Genomic DNA, 24,401 nt, shown 5'->3' on the forward strand with positions numbered 1-24,401 from the left:
CACAAAGGAAGTGGTAGGATGGATTACGTCAGCCCGTGCCTCAATTCATAAATCCTAACCGCTAAACAAGACACATTCTTAACCGCCTTTCTCTGGAAACATGCTTAAAGAGAACACATGCAGTTTGCGTCTGAACACACGCTATTGAACCCCCCTCGCTGGTGCATCCCTCTTCAACAGCCCGGAGGGGGGATGGATTCCGTAATTCCAGGCAATTCCATCGGGCATCGTGATCAAATAACATTTGGAGAACCGCCTGCCAAGCACCCAGCCTGCCAGAGCACAATAAGCACTCGAGCGCTCTGGCCTCCAACCCACCTTTCACTGCTCCCAGAGATCTTTATAAAATAGTTTAAACACTACTAAATTACAGGGTTGGAAAAACAAATAAAAGCTTTTCACTGCTGCTCCCACACAATTCTCGACTCGCTGTAAGCATCCAAAACGTCTGCCTTGTGATAGTCACTAGGCATAAGGATTCAAAAATGTGATTGCCTGTAAGAACAAAAACTGACAGAAACAGAGGGCTGGCTGCACGTCTGGAACTAATTGCCTGCAGATTAACGGCTTCACATTGGAATACTGTGAGGCTGCAGGGTTTTACATCCAGTTTACTTTAAACTGAGTTCCCAAAAGAAACATATTGGTGGAGCATCTGAACCCACACTTCACAGAAATACAGAAATATGGAATGGTTTGAGTTGGAAGGGATCATGAAGGTCATCCAGTCCAATCCACACTGCAGTGAGCAGAGACATCTTCAACTAGATCAGGTTGCTCAGAGCTCCATCCAACCTGACTTTGAACGTTTCCAGAGATTGGGCATCCACCACCTCGCTGGGCACCCTGTGCCAGTGTTTCACCACCCTCAGCATAAAACAATTTCTTCCTACTATCTAGTCTAACCCTCTCCTCTTTTCGTTTAAAACCATTACCTCTAGTCCTACGGCTACAGGCCCCGCTAAAAACTTTTCCCCTATCTTTCTTCACTGGATTTATACTCTGGACTTTTCTCTACTTTGTGCCTAATGTTAATGTTAAGTTAAAAAACAATAAGTAAAGGCTCTTTGTAGCCCCCAATTTCCTCCACACACAACCCCAGCAGCCCCATATGGCTGGGGGGGCCATCAGCGCACAACACCCCACGCTCAGCAAAGCCACAAAGAGTCATAGAAACACAGAATCACAGAATCGTTAGGTTCAAAAAGACCTTTGAGATCATCACGTCCAACCGTACTTGTCTGCTACTAAATCATCCCTGAGCATCTCTTCTCCAGAGAAGCTTAAATCCAAAGGAAAAACAAAGAAGAGCCAGTCTTTTCCTGGAAACATGAAGGGGCCAGGCAAGCATGGCTATCTTAAAACACCATTAAACACTTCTAAAAAAACAGTTACACCACACACTGCACTGTGATCAGTACTTCAAAGGCATTTCCACTTTATCACAGAATCATGGAATAGTTTGGGTTGCAAGTGACCTTAAAGGCCATCCAGTCCCACTTCCCTGCCACAGGCAGGGCCACCTCTCATGGACCAGGGTGCTCCAAACCCTATCCAGAGCATCCCACAACAGTCTGGGTTGGAAGGGACTTTGAAGCCCAGCCAGTTCCACCCCCTGCCATGGGCAAGGACACATCCCGTACACCAGGATGCTCCAAGCCCCATCTAACCTGGCCTTGGACACCTCCAGGGATGGGGCAGCCACCACTGCTCTGGGCAACCTGGGCCAGTGCTTCCCTACCCTCACAGGACAGCATTTCTTCCTAAGATCTCACCTCCACCCCCCCTCTTTCAGCTGGAAACCATTCCCTCACCCTAACCGTTCACTCCCTGATCAAGACCCCCTCCCAGCTTTCCTGGAGCCCCTTTCCCTACTGGAAGCTGCTCCAGGATCTCAATGGAGCCTCTTTCCCTACTGGAAGCTACTCCAAGACCTCAATGGAGCCCCTCTCCGTACTGGAAACTGCTCCAAGATCCCAATGGAGCCTCTTTCCATACTGGAAGCTGCTTCAAGATCTCAGTGGAGCCCCTTTCCGTACTGGAAGCTGCTCCAAGATCTCAGTGGAGCCCCTTTCCGTACTGGAAGCTGCTCCAAGATCTCAGTGGAGCCCCTTTCCGTACTGGAGACTGCTCCAAAGTCTCACTGGAGCCCCTTTCGCTATTGGAAGCTGCTCCAAGATCTCAGTGGAGTCCCTTTCCCTACTGGCAGCTGCTCCAGGATCTCGATAGAGCCTTTTTCCCCACTGGAAGCTGCTCCACCGTCTCACTGGAGCCCTTTCAGTACTGAAGACTGTTCCCAAGTCTCAGTGGAGCCCCTTTCCCTACTGGAAGCTGCTCCACCGTCTCACTGGAGCCCTTTCAGTACAGGCGACTGCTCCAAAGTCTCAGTGGAGCCCCTTTCCTTACTGGCAGCTGCTCCAAGGTCTCCCCACAGCCTTCTCCTCTCCCAGCTGCCCCCCCCCAGCTCTCCCAGCCGGGGCAGGGCCCAAGCCCCCCGTGTCAGGCCAGGGCAAGCGCCCCCCTGACCCCCTTACCTCACGCGCCCACAAACCCAGCACGCCGCACGCCGCGGGCTCAGCCTCTTGCGCTCCGAGAAAACCTTTCTTAGGGAAAGAAACATACACATACACACACACCCCCCTCCCCGCAGCCCCCCGAGGCACCTCCGCGCCTCCCCTCGTCCGGGAGAGCCCGGAGGGAGCTGAGGACTCACCCCCGGCTCCTTCTCCATCCGGCGCCGGAGCGGACGGAGCGAAAACACGGACTGGAACCCGAGCCGCGCCACGAGGGTCCCGCACGCGGAGAGAGGGAAAACACGGAGTGGAGCCCGACCCCCCCGCGGCCGCGGGTTAGGGGGAAACCCGGAGCGGAGCCCGCCCCGCCCCGAGGGCCCCGCACGGCGCACGGGAAAACCCGGCGCGGATCCCGGAGGGGCGGCCGGTCGCTAAAAGAGCGTGGTCAGCGAAAAAAACGCATCTGTGAAGCATCCCCGAGTGAGATGGGGGGGTGGCATCCCGGGAATGTCCGTGCCTGCAGCTCCTCGGGGCTCAAAACACTCGGGGGGGTGGGGAAAATGCAGAGAACAGGGGTGAAAGGGATCATCCACGGTCATTCCCATGATGGATAAGAAAGGGATGCCTGTCTGGTGTCCCACCAAGCCCCAGGGTCCCACCAAGCCCATTATCCCATCAAACCCCAGGGTCCCATCAAGCCAAGGGTCCCACCAAAGCCCAGGGTCCCACCAAACCCCAGGGACCCATCAAATCCCAGGGACCCATCAAATCCCAGGGACCCACCAAACCCACTATCCCACCAAAGCCCAGGGTCCCACCAAAACTCAGGGTCCCACCAAAACTCAGGGTCCCACCAAACCCACTACCCCATCAAACCCCAGGGTCCCATCAAACCCCAGGGACCCACCAAACCCACTATCCCACCAAACCCACTATCCCATCAAACCCCAGGGTCCCATCAAACCCACTACCCCATCAAACCCACTATCCCACCAAGCTCCATGGTCCCACCAAGCCCCACTGATGCTCAATTAACAAGCTATTTCATTTCAAACCCTCCCTACCACGTCTCCCCTCCCTCCCCCCAGCAGAAACAGATCCATCTGCTCAGCAAAACATCTTCCCTTTAATTGTATTTAATTGGCAATGTTATATTTTTTTTTAAATAATGAATATTTATCTCTTACCATGTGTCTTCACGCAAACCTGGAACTTGACTGAATGTCACCATTTCTCCAACACCACCACCCTGACCTTTCAGCCGCGAGCACCGGCTGCATTTCAGAGCAAAGCTCTGTTATTTCCCTTGCAGAATAAAATGCAAACCAACTCATCTATGTAATCCATTACCCGAGGGCAACAGACATCTCCCTGCCAAGCAAATCCATTTCCTAGCCGTGTGCTGGTATTTTACCTATGAAATAAAGGGAGTTCACCTTCCCAGAGCTGGTTTTACAATGCCAAGCTTAAAAATAAAAATTAAAAGACTAATAATCGAGGTTACCGATGCAGTTAATTACAGCAACACCCTCAAGTACTGTCTGCCAGCTTATTCCTTCCAGATGCTGTTAGTTATTAATTGTTTTATATTTTCCCTTCTATTTATCCATAGATATTTCATAGAATGGTTTGGGTTGGAAGGGACCTTAAAGATCACCCAGTTCCAATCCCTGCCATGGGCAGGGACACCTCCCACTGGATCAGGGGCTCCAAGCCCCATCCAACCTGGCCTTGAACCCCTCCAGGGATGGGGCAGCCACAGCTTCTCTGGGGAACCTGTTCCATGGTCTCACCACTCTCATCGTGAAGAAATTCCTCCTTATGTCCAGTCTAAATCTGCCCCTCTCCAGTTTATCCCCATTGTCCCCAGTCCTATCACCACAAGCTTTTGTGAACAGCCCCTCCCCAGCTTTCTTGTAGCCCCTTCAGGTACTGGAAGGTCGCTCTGAGGTCTTCTCGGAGCCTTCTCTTCACCTCCGTTTCATACCAGAGCACACAAGTCCTTCAGGAGACAAAGGACCAACTTCAAAATTCATTCTATACTCCCTAGAAATAGCTACTGAAAACCACTAACAGAGCTGAAGCAGCTGATTGATTCTTATGCCCTTGCCACATCGCCAGACTGCTATGATCAATACAAATTGAAGACAGTGAGCAGCACAAGCTCCACTCCCGTGATGTTCATTGTACAACTGACCTGGAGCCAATCCCTCGGAAAAAAAAAAAAAAGAAAAAAAAAACCTGGTTCAAAACAAGCTTTGGAACTGAGTAGCTGTGAGATGGCTCCCAACCTGCCAGAGCTGAAATTCAATCCGCAAATACAGTACAAAGTGACCACATTGCATTTATCCTCACTCCAATTCTCTAATCGAATGAGCCTGACACCTGGCAAATCATGGAAAGGAACTTACTGCTCCAGCGCGAATTGAAAGCACCGTTTACTTCCAACGACTTCCAGAAGAGCTTTCCAGCATTAAGATCATTCAGGCCAAGCGCCATTTATTTGAAAATCCCCCCGTTTTATGGTATTTGTTCAAAATCTCCTTATTCCTTTAGGACAGATGACCCAGACAGCTCGGACAATGAATCCTAAAAGTCAGTATATATTGGGAAAACACACTCAAATTAAAAACAAAGTCTATCTGTAGAATTTTTTGTCTCCCGTTAGGATTAAAGCTGTCCAAACAGTGCAGAGTGCAGCATCCAGCGGGTCAAAACCAACAAGAACTGGAGAGCAGTCTTCAATCTCAGACACTGTCTTGCAAAGCCAAGGCAAAGCAACCTCAGAATCCAACAATGTGGTAGATGGCAGTGAAATCATCTTGAGCCCCATCTGGTTTTGTACAGCATATTGGAGATCTGTGAATGAACAGAACGGCTACAGCATTGTCACTGACATCAGAAACAACTGAACTTTCACTAATTGGCTTTCCTACGAGACACAGAGTTCTGCCCCCGTTCCGCAGACACAAATAAAAACCACGCACTGAGTACAGCCTCAAGCTCCTTTTTGCAAGAGGGACTTTTTATCTTGTCTTTTGGAAATGGATTATAAAAGATGAAAACCTTTTCCTGGCCATCAAATAGACCTTTGCCAGTCTCAGCATTATACACCAACAACAGCATTTCTTTAAGTGTCTCCTCTAAAAGCACCGTGAAAAGGGGGAGGGAAGCGAATTACACGTACACCAAGCCCATCATGACCACTCAAGCAAAAGGTACCTCTACAAGGGCCAAATACATCGCGGAGAATGAGATCCAGAGCGGAGATGCGCTGCCCAACAGCCCCGGATCAGCGCTAAGAGACCTCACGCAACGCGTGGATTTTGGTCCAGCGACCATTAACGATCTGCTGCTGCACAATGAAACCAAATTCAATTCCACCACACGCAAAATCCAGCCTGGTTTTCCTGGCAGCCTCCATTTATCAAGGAAAAAAAAAAAAAAAAGAAAAAAAAAAAGCCCCTGTCAGGTTGAGTACCATTAACAGATAATGAACTGAGACAAGGGATGCAGTTACAGCACAGCACTCCACATGCCACAGGCCCCAGCACACAGCCAAGTGAGCCCATATTTATTATAAACACGATAATTAAATAGAACACCTACTTGAAAAAAAAATTAAGGTTGTGATAATAAACAACAGAAGCTGGAAATCTGAAAAAAATAAGGCTTTCACTTGCCGTTGGCAACTCCTGCCATGGCTTAAAGGCGTGTACACACCTGGTTGCACCTTCCTTCCATCTCAAGGACTGGAAAGCACCGGCTAAGTCACAGTTTTCCTTTTCTCAGCCCTTCCTGGAACGCTGTAGAGCTTTGTACACGGCACCTACGCACTCGAGCGTATGAGAGATTGAGCGCTGAGAAGCGACAGACAGCAGAGCTTCAAAGGGCTGCAAAATGTGCCGCTTTCTAGACATACTACTCATAACAAACAGGAATAATTCATCACTCACACAAGAGCCCTACCGTGTTTGAAGAATATTAAATACACACATACAAATTTGAGGAATATTAAATAGAGATGTACTCCCTCCCAAGCCACAAGGTCATAGAATCATGGAGCGGTTTGGGTTGGAAAGGACCTTAAAAGCCCATCCAGTTCCAGCCCCACTGACCTATTGATTAGCAGCATTCTCCACTCCTTCTGACAAAATTAGCTATAGAATACACATAAACACCTCACCCACTAGAAAAACTGCTCCAAAGGTGCAATTTCGGGTCTACCAGATATATATACACTTGAAACATAAACTGTAAACAGGCTTAATGAGCTTATATAGATGAAACAGGTAAATTAATTTCTTTTTTAAGAGACATCCAAGACAAAGCTGTCTCACACTCACTCTGAAGTCATGCAGGTAACCCATCCAGTTAAAAGCAGGGTCAGGTAGAACGCTTGGCTTGCACAAAATGTACAAAAAGAAGCCTTAAACTTACTTCTAACACCACACGGAGATGTGACCACGACAAGTGTTTTCTTAAAGCTAATATAACACTCCTTCCCAGCTTAGGCAATCAACAAGTCCAACACATTAAACCCCTGCTAAGCTGAACCTATTTTTAAAAGGGGACTTAACGCTGTTTTCTGAGCTCCACGTAAACCAAGCTCTCCCTTTGGATTTGGCATTGGGTAGGGGGAAGAGGAAGGGAGTGGGTTCACAGAGAACGAGCTAACAGCTTAATAGTGCCACAAGGCTGTTTTTCTGGTGTGTCAGTTAATTCCAGTCCTCATCACAAGTTACCCTTTCACTGTCAGTGCATATATTCCCAGCCAAAACAACAGTGATACCTCCAGTAAACAAAAAGCCTCAAGTAGAGGCGGCTGGAGCTGAAAATGAGCTGGAGAATTCCTGAGGCCAATGGTCAACTGCGACTCTTCAGCAGAGGAGAGGAAAAGCTGGCTGTGCTACCAGCATGAAAGGTCACCTCTGAACTGCTCAGAACGGGAGCGCTATTTGTTACCTGTCTCTGTTTGTTCTCAATTCCACGTTAAAGCACCCAGGCTCTACCTATTCCAAACACGAAACCTTTGGTCAGGTTAGAGGTGACCCTTTCTTCCTCTGCAAATCATGCCCTGTTCTATGACTATAAACACCGCTGTGAATTAATGATCCTCAGCTCCTGACAAGACACGCCGTCTACATGCAACTTTCTTCAAACCTGCTTGAAGCAAGAGAAGTCTTGTCCACGCTCGTGGATCTGTGAGCACACGGGGATACACAACAAGAAACACGCACTGAGTTTTAAGCTGCCTCTTGCCACAGCCCTGATGGAGCTACAGCTCGCTCCACGGTTCTACGAGGGAGCTTTTCCACACTACTAAAATGTAATCTCCAAGAGGAAATTCAGTGCAATGTTATTATTGCTTCAACATAATCAAAAGGCCATTTCATTCGGTAATCCAAGCCTGCCTAAGGAGGCTGTAAACGCTGCACACAGTTAAACACAGTCTCCTCCACTTCCACTCCACCGCGCTTGCACGGAGGGCAGGCAGCAGCTCTTAAAGGCAGCACACGAAGAGTTATTTAAATTTAGTGTATAACTGCTAAAATTTGGATCAACCATTTCCTTGCCCCTCTCAAATCCCCAAGTGAATCTGTACCATTTGCAGACCACGAACCTTCAGAGGTTTGACTTTTTTTATCAACTTAGATTTTAGTTGGTTGGGTTTGGTGGGTTTGGGCTTGATTGTTCAGTTTTGTTTGGGGTGAGGGATTTTTTCCCCCTCAAGCCTCTAGAAGCGCAGCATCTAACCTAGAACCTGCTAAACCAAACTAACACTATAGAGTATTTTATGGTTCAAGAGCTACACCTCCTTTTCTGTACTTACACGGTGTTCGGGTCTACACTTCAGAAGATCTCCAGTCATGCTGCAAGTCCCACGATTAAGATCTTACATCACATCAATGTTCTGGGAAAGGAGGACACCACCAAGTAAAGAAAAGCCTGAGAAACCCTAACCTCATTTTAACCCCCCTGAGCCCCAGAGCCCCACCCTTGCTCAGCAACTGCCAGCAACTCCTTTGTCACCTCTGTAAGTTAAGACCTTTGGGCCAACTCTACCCAACAAGAGGCACAAGGCTCAAGAGCAACACACAGAAGCAAATAGAAATCCTCCACAGGAGAAAAACTAAACAAATGCCAAGCCCCACACCCTGGTAGTGCCCACTGCTGCTCATTACTAGGTAAAACCTCAAGTTCCCTCAGATTCCACCTCAGCCCATCCAGAACCTGTGAAACAGCCAAAAAGTTATTGGTGCAGGCAGAGCATCACTCAGTTGAAGACAGGGATAGAGACTTCAAGGACATGAAGATCCACATAACTCCGTTCCACATGTCTCTGGAAGAAGTCTTGTTATTTTTATGCAGCATCTTGAATGGAGGCAGCATTTCTGTCACAGCAGGGAAGAAAAAACAAGAGTTGCTCCCTCGGGGAGCTGCGAAGGCTGAGACAATCCACGTGCTCACATGTGCAACCTCCGGATTTTACAAAGGAAAGGCTGGCTTAGCAAGCGTTGAGGGGAAAAACAAACCCAAAAGAACAAAAAACCTACTCAAACTGAAGAGATACGGCCAAGCCCACTAGGAGCTCCGTCTCCAGTCCCCACACAATTAAATGAGCATTCAAGTAGAGTCAAACCACCCCCTTCTCCCTGTTCTTCCCCCTCCAGACTCAATCCCACCAGCTACATAAGACCCTGAAGTCGTACTTCAGCATGCCTAGCACAAAGCCTAAGGAAAAAACAACACGAGGCAGGGAAGAGGCTAAAATTTACAGCTAAAACTTAATAAACTTCTTTTAAGGACCATGCTCTAAGGTTACTCCGAAAGGACAACATTCCACCACACTAACAGGATGATTTCTTTGGGAAGAGAGAAGAGGGGGAAGAAAACAAATTGGACAACCCAAGGAATGCTGCAACTCAGCAAGATGTTTAAAATAAAAGATTTTTTATGTGCCTAAGTATGAAGTGTAATCAACTTAGCTGGGAGATGGTGACCAAGCTATCAGGGAACAAGGAGGGAGATGGGGAACACGAAACTCAGCTACAGCTTTCCTACCCCAAAAACTAAACAAACCAGGTGAGACAAATTCAAGCAAAAATAGTCTGCTAATCACAAAAAGAACTTTTTTTTTTCCCAATCTCTCCCTTGATTTGTTTCCTCTTCTCTGTAGGGACCAGAACTCGAATTCAAAAACGTTTTTGTAGAAAATCCCTACCCTGGGAAACTCCAAATTACAGAATAGTACATTGTAAGCCAAAAGTATTAAAACACAATCCAGTTGTGGCTGCCAGATTTTGTGGTACTTATGGCAAGACACCACCCAGTTCAGCAGCTTCTTGAATTAAACTACGAAGTGACACACAAGATGTATTTTAGAAGGTTTAGCCTCAAACCAAACAAGAAAAAAAACCCAAATATTTGTCAAGAAAAAAGGTCATATTTAAAAGAAATATTTTCAAACTTGAAAAATTAATAACTAGATTAAAAAAAACCAAAAATAAATAACAAGAAGTTATTTGTTCACAGCTGTATATTAAAAAGCTAACAAAATAAACCTCTAAGGAGTGAGATGTGCAGGGGAAAGAGGCAAGTGGCAAAGCCAAAAGGAGGGAAGGAAAAAGCAAGCAAATGCATCTCTTTCAACTCCATCAAAGCAGTTGTAAAACAATGGAAGTTTGCCTGCTCCCCCTTCCAGTTTCAACTAAAAGTGACTTTGGGAATGGAAAATTTAATACCTCTATCAACAGCCTGTGGTGTGTTTAAACTATTATAACATAAAGCATGCTCATACTCACAGGCTAAAGGAAATGACTGCCAAATGCTTCCTTTACAGTCTTCCTTCCAGAAGAAGATAGATTTTTTTTTACCAAGACATTTTTTTCTCAAGGCACCAAGTACAGCAGAAATTAAACTAACAGTTATGCAAAATTTGCAATGGATTTATGGTCTTTTATTGAAATCACAGTGGAGATGTAACTACAGCTCACAGGTTTTTAGTGTTGTAATCGCTCGCACATTCAAAGGCTTCAGAAAATTCAATAGACTTTCTTTTTTAAGTGACAATAACTACAGGATGTGACCATACCTATAATAATCTTTCCCTCCAGACGGAGAGATAAGCTCTAAAAACAGGAAGTTTCTACTATAATCTGGAAAAAAAAAAAAATTATGTTAACAGTCTGAAACCACAGGACTCGGTTCAGTTATACGGGAAAGAAACCCTTCATTTCCCAAAACCATGGGAGAAGATATCTGAGGAATGAAATCACAGAATCATAGAATCACCAGGTTGGAAAAGACCCATCGGATCATCGAGTCCAACCATTCCCATCAAACACTAAACCATGTCCCTCAGTGCCTCGTCCACCCATCCCTTAAACCCCTCCAGGGAAGGTGATTCAAATCACGCTACAGCCTGCTGCACTTCAGAAACCAGCTTTATCCTTCAGAAAAAAGGTCTCTTTACACCTTTTAAGCCACTAGGAAGAGATAAATTCCAAACTGTGCCTCTCCGAGTGCTACACGACCTCCCTTAAATCATGCAAATGATGTATGCACTTCGCTAGACTCGCTTTATTTTGATTTGTTCGTCTAACAGATGGGGATTTTCTGATGTAGGAATCTATTTCACACAGCGGTCTTCAACCACCTACGCAGAAGCTTGAAGTGAACTAAAAGGAAGCGGCAGATTTTTGATAGCCAATATCAACCAATTAACGGGCAAACAGGCCTTTGAAAATTCATCTCGCCGTATTTCCCTCATGGCAGATGAAGGGATGGCAGCAGTTAAGCAGGGTTTACACCAGCTTATTGAACGCTCAGAAAAAAAATGGATCCTGGTGGGTATTTTAATATAAATCAAGTCTGTGCTGCTTGTCTTTGTAGCCTCCTCTGGACCCGTTCCAAAAGCTCCATCTCCTTCTGATATTGGGGATTCCAGACCTGGACACGATACTCTAGATGAGGTCTCCCAAGAGAAGTACTTGCAGAAAAGTGTAAAATATCAAAGCAGCATCCCTCCCACGCTAAACCGTGTCCCGGGCACCACGTCTTTGTTGAAACCAACTGCCTGCACATTGCAGATCAAGGTCTGAAACACACACAGAGGGACAATTTCATAAAACAAACATTCATTTGAGAGAATACTTGCATGTTCTACATTAATTTTACATGAAAAGCAAGTTTTCCTGGACAAAACGCATGAGTTTCCGAGGCTGTGAGGCAAGTTTCCAACATAACAAACAGCATTAAAGCCACCGCAGAGAAACCTCTCTCTACAAAAAGGGCTGGAGAGCCACCAGTGAGCATTTTCTAACCTGTGGTGTGCCATCTAGTGCCAGGCTCCTAAAAGAAACAGCATAAAACCCACCAGCACTGTAAATTCCAGGGAGCCACAGAGACCATGCAGAGACTTGCAAATGCAAATTTTAAGCCTCCGGTTTCCCCCCCCTCCAAGTGCTGACAACAGCATTGAAAGCAGGAAGAAAAACCCACAACACACAAAGTGAAGCAGCCTCAAAGGAAGCTCTGGAATATGTTTGGGTCTCACTCCAGCTAACGATGCAATTCGTTAATCACAACGTGAACTCAAGAACAACAAAGCCAGCGTCTAAAGTGCACAAAACTCCAGAGAAGCACAAGCTGGTCTTCAGACATGTGGTGCACAGAACCTTAAAGGCATTCGTGGGTTGATGAGCTGTTTATCTCCTTCTCTGCTGGACACATCCAGGCTCTGACGAGGTGACCAAAGGGAACAGCTGAATTTTCATGCTAGTGTCTTATCACAAAAACATGATACAGGGACACCTCATGAGTTCATTAACAATCCATTAATGAGACCTGTATTAAAGCTCAGCAGGCTTTGAGAGTGGTCCGCCAGGGGAGGTTTAGGCTAGACGTTAGGGTCATTGGGCACTGGCAGAGGCTGCCCAGGGAGGTGGTTGAGTCACCTTCCCTGGAGGGGTTTAAGGCACGGGTGGACGAGGTGCTGAGGGACATGGGTTAGTGTTTGATGGGAACGGTTGGACTAGATGATCCGGTGGGTCTCTTCCAACCTGGTTATTCTGTGATTCTGTGATTCTGGTGAAGCACTGGAACAGATTCCCCAGGGAAGCTGTGGCTGCTCCATCCCTGGGGGTGTTCAAGGACAGGTTGGATGGGGCTTGGAGCCCCTGATCCAGTGGGAGGTGAACTAGATGATCTTTAAGGTCCCTTCCAACCCAAACTACTCTACGATTCTATGTCATTGTCATCCCTCTTGCTACTTCTTTCTCAATGAAAGCTACACTTTGAGATTACAATAACTAGACAGGCAATAGATCTATTTTAAATAAGTGGACCTCGCTGGACAAATGAGGTCAAGAACAAGCCTGACAATCCTGTTAGATTCCATTCGTGGAATGAATAGACAGAGAGCCTTTCATGGCTTCCACTACAAAGAAACCCGTCATTAGACCTCATTTTTGTCAGTTCATCTAAAGGCTGAAGATAGATACAGTCAGGGGTGTTTAAAAGGAATGACTTTGAAATCAAATAGCTCCCAATATCTCTATGCCCATTTCAGATTAAACCTTCTACCACCTCCCCTCCATTAGTTCAACTTGCAGTAGGACGCACCACATCTTGCTCATTAGTTTTAGAGACTGAATGGGGGAGGTTGGTTTGTTTGGAGTTTTTTTTAAATAACCTTTAAGGCTGCTCTCTGTTGATTAAACCATTTTCATCCTTCAATGAGTTTGATTCCTATTAGTTCAGACTGCAGAGAAGACATTGATTTTCACTATAGTCAGGATCAAGAGAAGTAACAGCTTTTCCAATTAAACAACTGCTCATCGCGTTAAGTAGAAAAATATGTCCACAGCAATAACGCGCGAGTGTCCAAAGCACCTTTCAATGCCAACAAAAGCTAACAGACACACTTGTAATAACTTTAACCTTTAACTTGGGAAAGGAGGAAAACTCCATGTGTTACAGACAGTTCAGCTCCTGTTAACTGGGCTGATAAGGAGCTGTAACACGGAGAACGGCTGGAAATTACAGACAGCTCATCTTCCAGCGCTGAATAACCATCATTATGCCACACAAATCACCACATTGGGCTGTAGCCTGCTAAAATAGAAACCAGAAACGGTCTAGTAGGCTGCTGCTTCTTCTCTTCTTAAATGAAGCTTTTATACCAAACAGATCTATACAGTTCTTGCATTATAGCCTTTCAGAGCTGCACCGTAAATCAAATATTTTATTCCACAGCCTGCAACTACTCCAGCATTTAATAACTGACATGGGAGACAAGTTTTAATCTCCATCAGGCTGAAACAATTACTGTCCTCATAACTGCTCAAGTCAGAGGTAAAAATTATGACATTCGTATAATCTTACCTGACTGTATATTCGAGGTACACAGTTACACTTTTCCAGAGGAAAAAGGCAGAACGTATTCAGTGCAACAAAAGAAGGGAGCCCAAAGAATCATATTCCCTAATTCTGCATGTACCACAATGACCACACACTCCAAGAAGTCAAGACAAGGCTTTAAGCTGTGAAAGAAATGCATCCTTCTCGCCACAGAGCAAAGACAAATCCAAACAGATACTATGTTTGCAGATGTAAATATTCTCACACCAAGAACTTGAGCTTCAGGTAAGTCCTTAAACAACTTAAAATCTCAATTTGGAATGTATACATTATTACGCATTATCAGTTATTACTAGTAGCGAGAAAGGAATACTAAAAATCTCAGCAGGTGAAGACACTGCTTCTTCCTCTTTGAGTGTACTGAGGCAAAAATGCAGTATTTTACCTCTTGTCCAAGAAAGGAAGAAAATGCCATCACGTTTGAAGCATTCATCTTTTTATTTACGCTCTATAGAGGCCTGAAAACATACTTCAAACATCCAAATTATTTAAGTCAGAATGAAAACGACGGCAAGGTGTTGGAGCTCGCAGTGTTTCCAAACTCTTGCGAAGGAATCCCCCCCAAGCTCAATAATTAAGACGCATCTTCCAAAGCAACTCCCCAGGCCAAACCAATATTCCCGTTTCCAATCTACCAAGAGGCCAGATGCTCAGGGAGGAGGACAGAAGGGTTGCACAGACACTTTTATTGCTCTTCTTCAGCAAAACATCACCTTTGCTTGAGGAAGAAGGGGAAGGAGCCCACTCCCTGGATTTGGAGTGCCCTCTAGAGTCAGCTCCTCTGCCACCGCATCCAACACCTCTACGCGCTTTAGGATCCACCCCACTGGCATCTCTGGGTTCCTAAAAACTGAGGAGTTTTTGTGTAAAATGGTACAACAGACCTGTTATGTATTGGTAAACACAACAGCATTTTTCAGAGAGCGGGGGATAAGCGTATTCTTTTCTAAATCTACATACAGCGTAGACAAACGCACATAAACACACACATCTACACAAATATCCACACATAAATCTATAAATACATCCATGTATATTTGTACCTGTGTATGTATACATCAGAACCAGCTGGGAAGAGGGAAACAGCCAGGGTGCAGCGGCATCCCATTGCACGAAGCAATTCTTGCAGCTCTGAACAACTACCAACATATTTAGTCAGGCTATCGATAATTGCGTGATAAGGCACAACTTGGATTTTCATTTAGGAAAGGGTGTTGCTCTTGCTACTCCCAGAGCAGTTTCCCTCACCACCATCACCCCATCTCCATTCTCCTGTCCGAGGGCCACGTTATCTGTCACAGAAAAGCACGTAAATATAAAAGGTTGTGCTCCGGAGCTTTACTTACATACCTCATACTGGACACCTATCTTCTGTTTCAGAAAATCTATGATTATCCTTCTAATCTTTCTTGAAGAGGATATCCATCCTTCATCTAAGGGGATTCAGAAAGATCTCGAGGACCCTGCTTTTGGACACAGGCAGGAATTCCAAAAGCTCTAAGGGCCATAGATTTCAGGGCTACCTTCAACCAACCATTTCCTTTAAAGCACATCACAGGAGAAACAAGTAACAAAAAAATGCAGGGTTTATTTTTAAACAAGCTCAACCTAAAGCCAAAGAGGCAGAAAAAGCTTCATTTTTCTCTCCAAGACACCATGTCATTGCCAGGGAAAAAAAAGATTTGGGGGGAAAGAAGTCAGAAAAGGTTTTTCTAACACGAACAGGCAGAAACACGAGCCTACAGAGAGGATATAATAAGCTTCCATCAGAAATCATCTTCCACAGACATACTTGTCACAAGAGAAATGTTCAAAATTACAGCTGCTTTTGCATTGGCCTGACAAATACAAAGTCAGAAACTCAACATCACAGTCACAACAGCTATTTCCTAGCTACCAAAACCAGGCTGGGCTACTTGGACTGCAAAAAACAGTCAAAGTCCAGTTTTTAAAGTGCAGTTTAACCTAAAGATTGAGCTGTGTCTTCCTGGCAAGCTCCACATGTAATTTTATGTTTCTTGGATTCGATCAATGTATCAAAACCTATACATCTTTTCAAGAGAACCATACATACGTGTAGGTGACCATGATATACAACAGAGGCAGTTCGCAGTTTGCATACACTGGTTAACACTAGGTTCCCAAATCTTATATATAATAATTTTGAAAGTAATCCTTAGCAATATCCTGATGGAATTAAGTGCCAAACTCATAGAACATTGCTCGATTAATAATATCTGCAAGATGCTGGGGTTTGAGCGACAAAAGCTGTAAAGTCACAGCTTTTTGAGGTCCAAATTAAGTGTCACATACAGCTAACATCTACCAGCCTCCCTGTTCACAGCTCTGTGCTTTCACACAGACAAAGGTCGCAGTTTTATAACAGTTGTCAGTGCAAGAAGCAACTAGGATTTTTAAGCTTGTGTCTTCGTATATGTTTATTTACCTTTGAACATCAAAAAACAACAAATAATTAAAAACAGTGGCTAGAAATAGCATCTATTCAAAGACAAATCTTTACATCTCCCATTACTTTTTGGAAAGGACCAATTGTCCAGCCCCTGGTTCAGCATAATCCATTCCTTTTGCAAAACCACCATCCAAGAGCAAACTGCTGTGCATATAGAAATATATTACCTGCAATTCAGCTGACAGATAAGCAGTCGTGGTGGCTTTCCTGTCTTCCGCTAAAGAGCCTTTCCCTCAGACCTCATTTCCCTTTCACTTGACCAAATTAGAAAGATTAAGGTAAACCATTTACAGCTGAGAAAACTAAAACCTATTACATGTTATTTTTAACTAGCTGTGCTGAATATAAAAACACGCTCAGAAGTGATGCCCTGGCTTTCAGCAGCAACATTTATTCCTCCCACAGTTGAAGTCTGCGCCTTTTCTCCCTCCCTCATATTAACGTGTTTACCCAACCATAATTCCATTAGAGTTATGTAACACAGACAATCTTCTTAGGCGTTTTATCACTATCTCACACCAAAACTAACCCCCTGCACACGCACACTTGGACTGCGTAGCCGTCAGCTCCAGGTTTTTCTGACATCCAAGGAACTGTCTGATGGAGAACTGAACCGACACCTTCTGCTCCAAAGCCGAGCTGCTCAAAGCCTTCGCCAAACCTCCCTGGAACAGAAGGACACAATCACTGCCCAACGCCACCTTCTCGCCGTACACACTCAGCTCACGCTGACATTAAATTATTGTAACAGCGGTGAGTCTTCCTTTAACAAAAAAGGACCTTAAAAAACATGTAATGTTTGTCAACTGCCTCTCCTGCGTGCCAAACACGGTAAGCACTATTTGCAGTTATGTCTGTAATTTGACATTAATTCCTTAATCTTCTTAAGCCAGGGCAAGCTTGTAGATCATTAGGAGGTTATTTAGAAGAGCACATCTGAAGTATTACACGAACTGTACATTTTATTGAGAAAATGGTTAACTCCAGTTTTGTATTTTGTCATTCATACACCTGAAAATGAATCAATCTCCTTTGGAGAGCAATCCAAAGATCCACTATGAGCTATTATTGCTCCGTAATCCTCTTTCGCGTGCTACAGTGTCGGCTAACAGGATTGTGTAGCTTTCACATTGGATCAGCAGGACTGTGACCTTTACTGACAGTCATTCTAACCAATATTAATGCCAGAGAGACGGCGAACGCTGCTGTTCTCCAGAAGAGACACCACACAGATGAGCTTCTGCTGCTTGTCACTGCTTGTTTCTTGCTTGCATGAGAACGTACACGGACCAGGCCCAGCAGTTATTTATATTGCAGCAAACTACACCAAAAGCAGGCTTCACCAGAAAAAAACTCACTTGCACCATCCCTGTTGCGCCTGTCTTCATCTAGAAGTCAGAGCAAACAGGGTCCTCACTGGGCCTTTTCAAACTATCAGCAGGGATCTCTGCCTTTTTTGGAACGATTATTTCTGATTCCATCACTTCATTTAAAAGAGGAAAATCCCTCTGCTGAAAACAATTTGACACCAGGTGGCTGGTACCAGCATTAGATGGAATGCATTACCTTCCTTTGACTCAAAGCTAAAAAACCCCAACCACATATATGCATGAAAAAAGAAACAGGAATAATAAAATATGCACATGGAGAGCATAAAGTAAACTGAGCGTGCAAATCTGAAAGAGCGTGGGTATTAGGAAATACAACTCAGGTCTTGCCAGCCTCCACGAGTAAAAAGACACAGGAGACAAGCCTATACCTTCAGTAATTTTAAAGAGCTTTTGAAAGTTAGAATCATATCTAGATGGTTTTGCAACCAGCAGGATGTGGCATCACAACTTTCTTATGTTAGAGCAGAGAGAGGGCGAAGGGGAGAGCAGAGAGGGGGGCAGGAGGAGGAGAGAAAAGAGAAAATGATCCTACTCATCTGATCAGCCAGCAGACCAAGGGACAAAAGCAGCACACCTTGACCACCGCCAACGTCTGTCCAGGGAACAGTGATTCTAACTGCATCCAAGACGCTTCCCAAAATCTAAAAGCCAAACCAACCCCTCTCTCAAATACATCTCTTCACACAACGGTTGTGACCCAAAGTAGCTGCCCTCTTCAGGTCCACTACCCACTCCCAAGTAAGAAAAAACACAAAAAACTCAAAAAAGAACTAGTACAACCTCATAATTCCTTGCCTATACCCATCGCATGCAGTATTCTTGGATACAAAGGTCTCCAGCTGCACCAACAGGCAGCTGCCATCCTCGTTACGTTCCAAATCAAGGCTTTTAGTTAAGACAATAAAGATCAGCTTGGAAATAGCTTTTAAAAAATTACCTAGGCAGGGTCAGCTGCTGAACTAACACGCGCTAAAACTCCTACGACTATGGCAGTAAAAGAAAGAGACCTAAACCAGAAGCAGAAGGAGCAAGAAGTAGTATACCAGGCAAAAATGCTTCCTCCTAAATAGATTCAACGTGACATCCAAGAACAAGAGAACTCACTAGCTGGCACATGACAAGATGTTTAAAATCGAATTTACACGCAAGAGTCTAAAGCCTTCAGAATTAAAGTTACTTTTCTTAACTTAAAGTTTCATAAGCGATTTTGTAATGTGCTTAAGTTTCCAGAACCAGCTTCATTCGGATGCAAATCAGCATCTTTCCACTCGTTCACACACTAACTACTTAAAGACTGGTTTATGTAGAAAATGGAATGTGAAAGAGCAGCTACATCTATCAGCAAAATATCTTTGCTAGTTTTACAATCATAATGCATTTTGTAATTAAATCACTAATGTTGCAGATCCCAGTTTTCGTCAAATTTACATGTAATTACATTAATCAATTAGCCTGTAATTGCATTTTGCTATTTTTGATTCCTAAGGCCTTGCTGGGCACATTGGAAAAACTGATATTCCCCAGTTCTTTGGGGTGGGAGGGATATCAATACCACACTACAGAAGAGGCTGATTGGTTTTAATTACCGTAATGTTTTCAAATTAAAGTTTACCTGGAAAACAGGACATGAGTTTCACTGCACAAGGTACCACCTGTCACAACGGGACAGAATCTGGTGGGACTGGTCACTGTGTGAACAACATGAAAGGCAAAAAGGATAAAAACACTGCAATATTCTAGTTGAAGTACTTCTGAGTGCACAAGCGAGCTGCTTAAACTGTTCTTCCTGCCTCTGAAAGGCTTCTTCCCAACTGATTACTGTAATTTCCAGGGGAGATCATCTGCCAAAAACAAAGGAAATGCCGTTTTTTAAATTTTATCTGCACTTCGTGCTCATCTAGTGTAAAGAATGACATTCCAGTACCCTTTCCTCAGGATTTTGCCTGAAGATTCAAGACAGATAAGCAGTTCTAAAGGAAATCTATGAAATATGAGCTAGATAGGAAACATTATTTTGTTGTCACGGAGAACTGGAACCCAGAAGCGAATAACCAGACATCAACATTAACTTCCTCACTGTAGTTAACTAAACAGCCAACATGTATTTTCTGTATCAAGAGGAAGCTGAGACTATGAAACAAGGAATTGAAAATTCTACCAGACCTCCCCGTTGTGACAATTAAACCAGAGGGTTTATTTCTCTGGGAAGGGTTTTGTTTCTAGAAATAAAGATGCAGAATATCCCATTGTGAGGGACCGGGTATTTCCCCAGAGCAGTCATCCATGCACTGGGATTGCACAACTACAAACCCATCACCACGTTAGAATTATCACATTTAAGTTAAAATAATAATTCCAGTGAGTCAGAGCCCAGCACCAAAACACAGAATCATAGAATCACCAGGTTGGAAGAGACCCACCAGATCATGGAGTCCAACCATTCCCATCAATCACTGAACCAGAAGCATAACCTGAACACAACCAGAAGCAATCCCTAACCTTTCTCCATCTCACTCATTCCCAAAGATGCATTATCCACCCCAATCCCACCATAGGCACAAGCTAGTTTGAGGTACACCAAAACGATTCGATTTCATTTTTATCTATTTAAAGAGCAGGTTCTCAGGCACTGTAGCCTGGGTCCACTCTACAGTCTTTCCTGAACTACTACTGGAATTCTTGAGAACCCATCCCCTAAACAGAAAGTCTTAAACTTGGCAGAGAGGATCATACAGGGATATTTATACAAACCTCCTTCCCTAAAACAATCACCAATACCATTGAGATAGTAGATTTTTCTGTCTCACTCGTCATCCACAAAAATTCTGCTTTAAGTGGTGAACAAGCAGTCATTCCAGCTGAGAAAAAGTAATCCTGTTCCGAGAATTACTTTTAATGCATTTCAGCTCCGTGTGCCAATTTTGGTTAAGAACCCAATAACTTTGGCCTTTCCGTCACATAGGACCCAGCCGAGGCGGATTTGCTGCTATTTACACTGCTCAGGATGTCCTTGGGAGATCAGGTGTGACCAATACCACTGACTCTCAGATTTTTTATTCTCCACCAGACCCCACAAAAGAAATCTCAGCTATTAGTTAAGGCAGGAACAGGTCAACACGCCTTTCGGCTGCGTTACACCTGACCAGCTGCTGGTCCTCGCTTAGCACGTACATCTCTGCCTCTTCACGTTTTCAGCTTTGTCTCGTAGCTTATTCAGTTCATAGGATCATAGAATCATAGAATCACCAGATTGGAAGAGACCCACCGGATCATCGAGTCCGACCATTCCTATCAAACACTAAACCATGTCCCTCAGCACCTCGTCCACCCGTCCCTTAAACCCCTCCAGGGAAGGTGAATCAACCCCCTCCCTGGGCAGCCTCTGCCACTGCCCAATGACCCTTTCTGTGAAGAATTTTTTCCTAATGTCCAGCCTGAACCTCCCCTGGTGGAGCTTGAGGCCATTCCCTCTCATCCTGTCCCCCGTCCCTTGGGAGAAGAGCCGAGCTCCCTCCTCTCCACAACCTCCTTTCAGGGAGTTGGAGAGAGCCCAGCCTGTTCAGTTCTGCAAACAAAAGCAGCCGCCTTCTTCCCAACAGACTCTCCCGTTTTATTATCACAGATAATTCTAACACATCAACGTACCTACATAAATAAGAGACAAGCGTCTCCCACCACTTGCAGGAGAAATTCCCTTTGTATCGGCTGCAGACGCTTGGCACGGAGCGGCAGGATTGTGTTTTCATCTACCCTGACAGCCGAGGTTGTGTAGACACCAAACCCAGTAAGTGTAGCAAGCGTTTCTTTTAATAAACTGTCACGGAAAAAGTATGAAAAAAATGATTCAAGCTGAGGACACATTGATGGGTACAAAATCCTTGAGGCATTATGCAGCTCACACAAGCTCATGGATCAGTATTATTGCAGCAACCAGTAGCCGTCAAAGCCAATTACCCCAGGGACCTTCCCGGGCGAGGAGCGGGTTCTGTAGACGCCGTCTGCGGTTGTCAGAGCCTGCACGCGCTGGGGAGAGCGGCGAGAGCGGAAAATCTGTCACAGCCAATTACTGCCAATGTTTTATTTATGTCAGGACACACCTGATCAGCGAACAATAAAGCCATTTTATACCAGATGATGACAAAACCAGAATGCAAAATGGCAACAACCGGTAGAGAGATTTCGGTTATCGATAAACACGGCACGTACGCCGTCCACATAGGAACACGTCAAATAAATTCTCGGTGCCGAAGCAGTGACACACACAGGTTTTAAAGCCCTTGACTCCAAACACAGACTGCTTTTTTTTTTTCAAACGCCCTGACAAAAGGCTGATTTGTATATAACTCATTTCAGAGACAGGAAGATGCAAGTCTATCTGCGACAATGGATTTGAGGCATTACATTTCATAGGGAAGGAAACCAGAGAGGGAAGAGAGGGGAGCGGAAAACACTGACATGATATGGAGATAAGGCCACAAAACGTATTTTCTGTGCAACACCAGGCTTTATTTCAATTGCCCAACTCAACTGACAAAAGAAAAGAGGTTCAGGATAAGAGGGAATGGCCTCAAGCTCCGCCAGGGGAGGTCCAGGCTGGACATTAGGAAAAAATTTTTCACAGAAAGGATCATTGGGCACTGGAACAGGCTGCCCAGGGAGGGGGTTGAGTCACCTTCCCTGGAGGGGTTTAAGGGACAGGTAGACAAGGTGCTAAGGGACATGGTTTAGTGTTTTATAGGAATGGTTGGACTCGATGATCCAGTGGGTCTCTTCCAATCTGGTTATTCTAGGATTCTACGAAAAATATATTAGGTTGGTGCAAAAATAACTGCTGGTTTTGTCATTATAAACTGTGATGCTTATTTTGGATTAAACTTATTTAACTGTGTTCATCTAGTATACCATTTTAAAGCATGAAATTCCCTCTACTTATTTATGCTAATGGCTTTGTTTTCACTGTTCATTCTCTTTCACATTATGCTGTCAAATTAAAGCTGGAAAAAAGCAAACTCAAGCGGTTTTGTTGTAGGAGTTCACAAGGGGATGTAAAGCAGCAGAAACTGCCAACAATATCAACCAAGCATTTGGCATGGGGACCGTCAACAAAAGTAGAGCTCGACATTGGCTCCACAAAAATCAACGGAAACGAGAGCCTTGAAGATGAGGAGGGTTGCAGACATCCTTGTGCGATAGATGATAACCAGCTGAGGGCTGGTATTGAAGGGTACCCACACAAAACAAGTCAAGAGGTTACAGATGAACAAATCCAAATCGTTGGTCGACATTTGCACTATATTGGAAAATCAAAAAAGCTCTTCTCTGCGCTTCTTTCGCACAACAAACCCAATCCATTTCTTGATCGCATCGTGATGTGTGATGGAACGTGGATACTTTAGGACAAGCAACGGCAATCCACACAGTGACTGGACCGAGGTGAAGCACCAAGACACGTTCCCAAACCAAAGCTGCACCTAAAGGTGGCCATGGTCACTGTTTGGTGGTCAGCAGCTGGAATCATCCATTACAACATCTTAAACCCTGGCAAAACCACAAGAGCAGAGAAGTATTGCCATGGAATCCACAAAATGCACCCAGAACTATGTTTATGTCCAACACTGAACCATCAAAAAGGACTAGTTCTTCTCCACGACAACGCCCGACCCCATCTCTTGCAAATGACTCTTCAGAAGCTGCATGAACTGCACTACAAAATTCTCCCTTACTCAGCTTCCTCCCAGGATCTCTCCCACCAGCTACCACATTGTCAATCATCTCAACAACTTCCTACAAGAGAAGGTTTTCTACAGCCAAGCAGCAGCTCAAAATGCCTTTGAAAAACTCATCAGTTCCAGGACTCTAGAATTCTATGCTAGCAGAAAAGACTTGTTTCTTGTTGGCAAAAACATGCAGATTCTAACAAAAAATATTTTTATTAATAAATTTTATTCTAAGCTGAGATATACTGCTTTAAAAGTTCATTATTTCCTATATAAAATATAGCAATTATTTTTAAAGCAATTATTTTCACTCCAATCTAACAGAAATTATAACATTTGCCACAGCTGGAGAACCCGATCTGTACTTACCCATCTTCAATTTACCATATACCAACTGCATTTTATAGTTAAACAGATTTAAGTTTAAAATTGCCCTTTGGCCATGGGACTCCACATCAAATCCCAAAGAAAACATGGAATTTTTTTTTCCCTTGCAGTAATATAAACTATGGCAATTTTCAACTCGCTGCCTTCAAGAAGGCATTTTACAGAACTGTTCTGAATGAACAGATCAGCTGGAGCCTTGTCAGGCAAATGTGCTGTTGGGGAAATCCTCTTTAAGGAGAATTGACCTCCCAAGAGAAGCTGTGTCAGCCACCAAGATGGAAGTTGGCACTTGTAGATAATTCTCTTCGATTATTTTGCTGCCTTAAGTCCCGACTGCCAACGTTTCCTCTCCTTTCTCTTAAAGGCACTATCCTGGCCCTCTCCCAAAAGGCAGCACAGACGCACATGCGCGGACGCAAAGGAAATTTACTGATTACCCCAATCGCTGCTCTGAAAATGGGATTGCGCAAAGTCACTTTTGAAACCACCAACAAGCTAG

At 44.5% G+C, this 24,401-nt stretch overlaps 1 pseudogene; it reads left to right on the plus strand.

Moving 5' to 3' along the window:
• The first annotated feature begins 21,953 nt into the window (after positions 1-21,953).
• On the plus strand, positions 21,954-23,734 carry LOC138729890 (histone-lysine N-methyltransferase SETMAR-like; annotated as a pseudogene).
• The last annotated feature ends 667 nt before the right edge of the window (positions 23,735-24,401 follow it).

This window comes from Phaenicophaeus curvirostris, chromosome 22 (assembly GCF_032191515.1).
Source record: "Phaenicophaeus curvirostris isolate KB17595 chromosome 22, BPBGC_Pcur_1.0, whole genome shotgun sequence".
NCBI classification, from domain to species: Eukaryota; Metazoa; Chordata; class Aves; order Cuculiformes; family Cuculidae; genus Phaenicophaeus; species Phaenicophaeus curvirostris.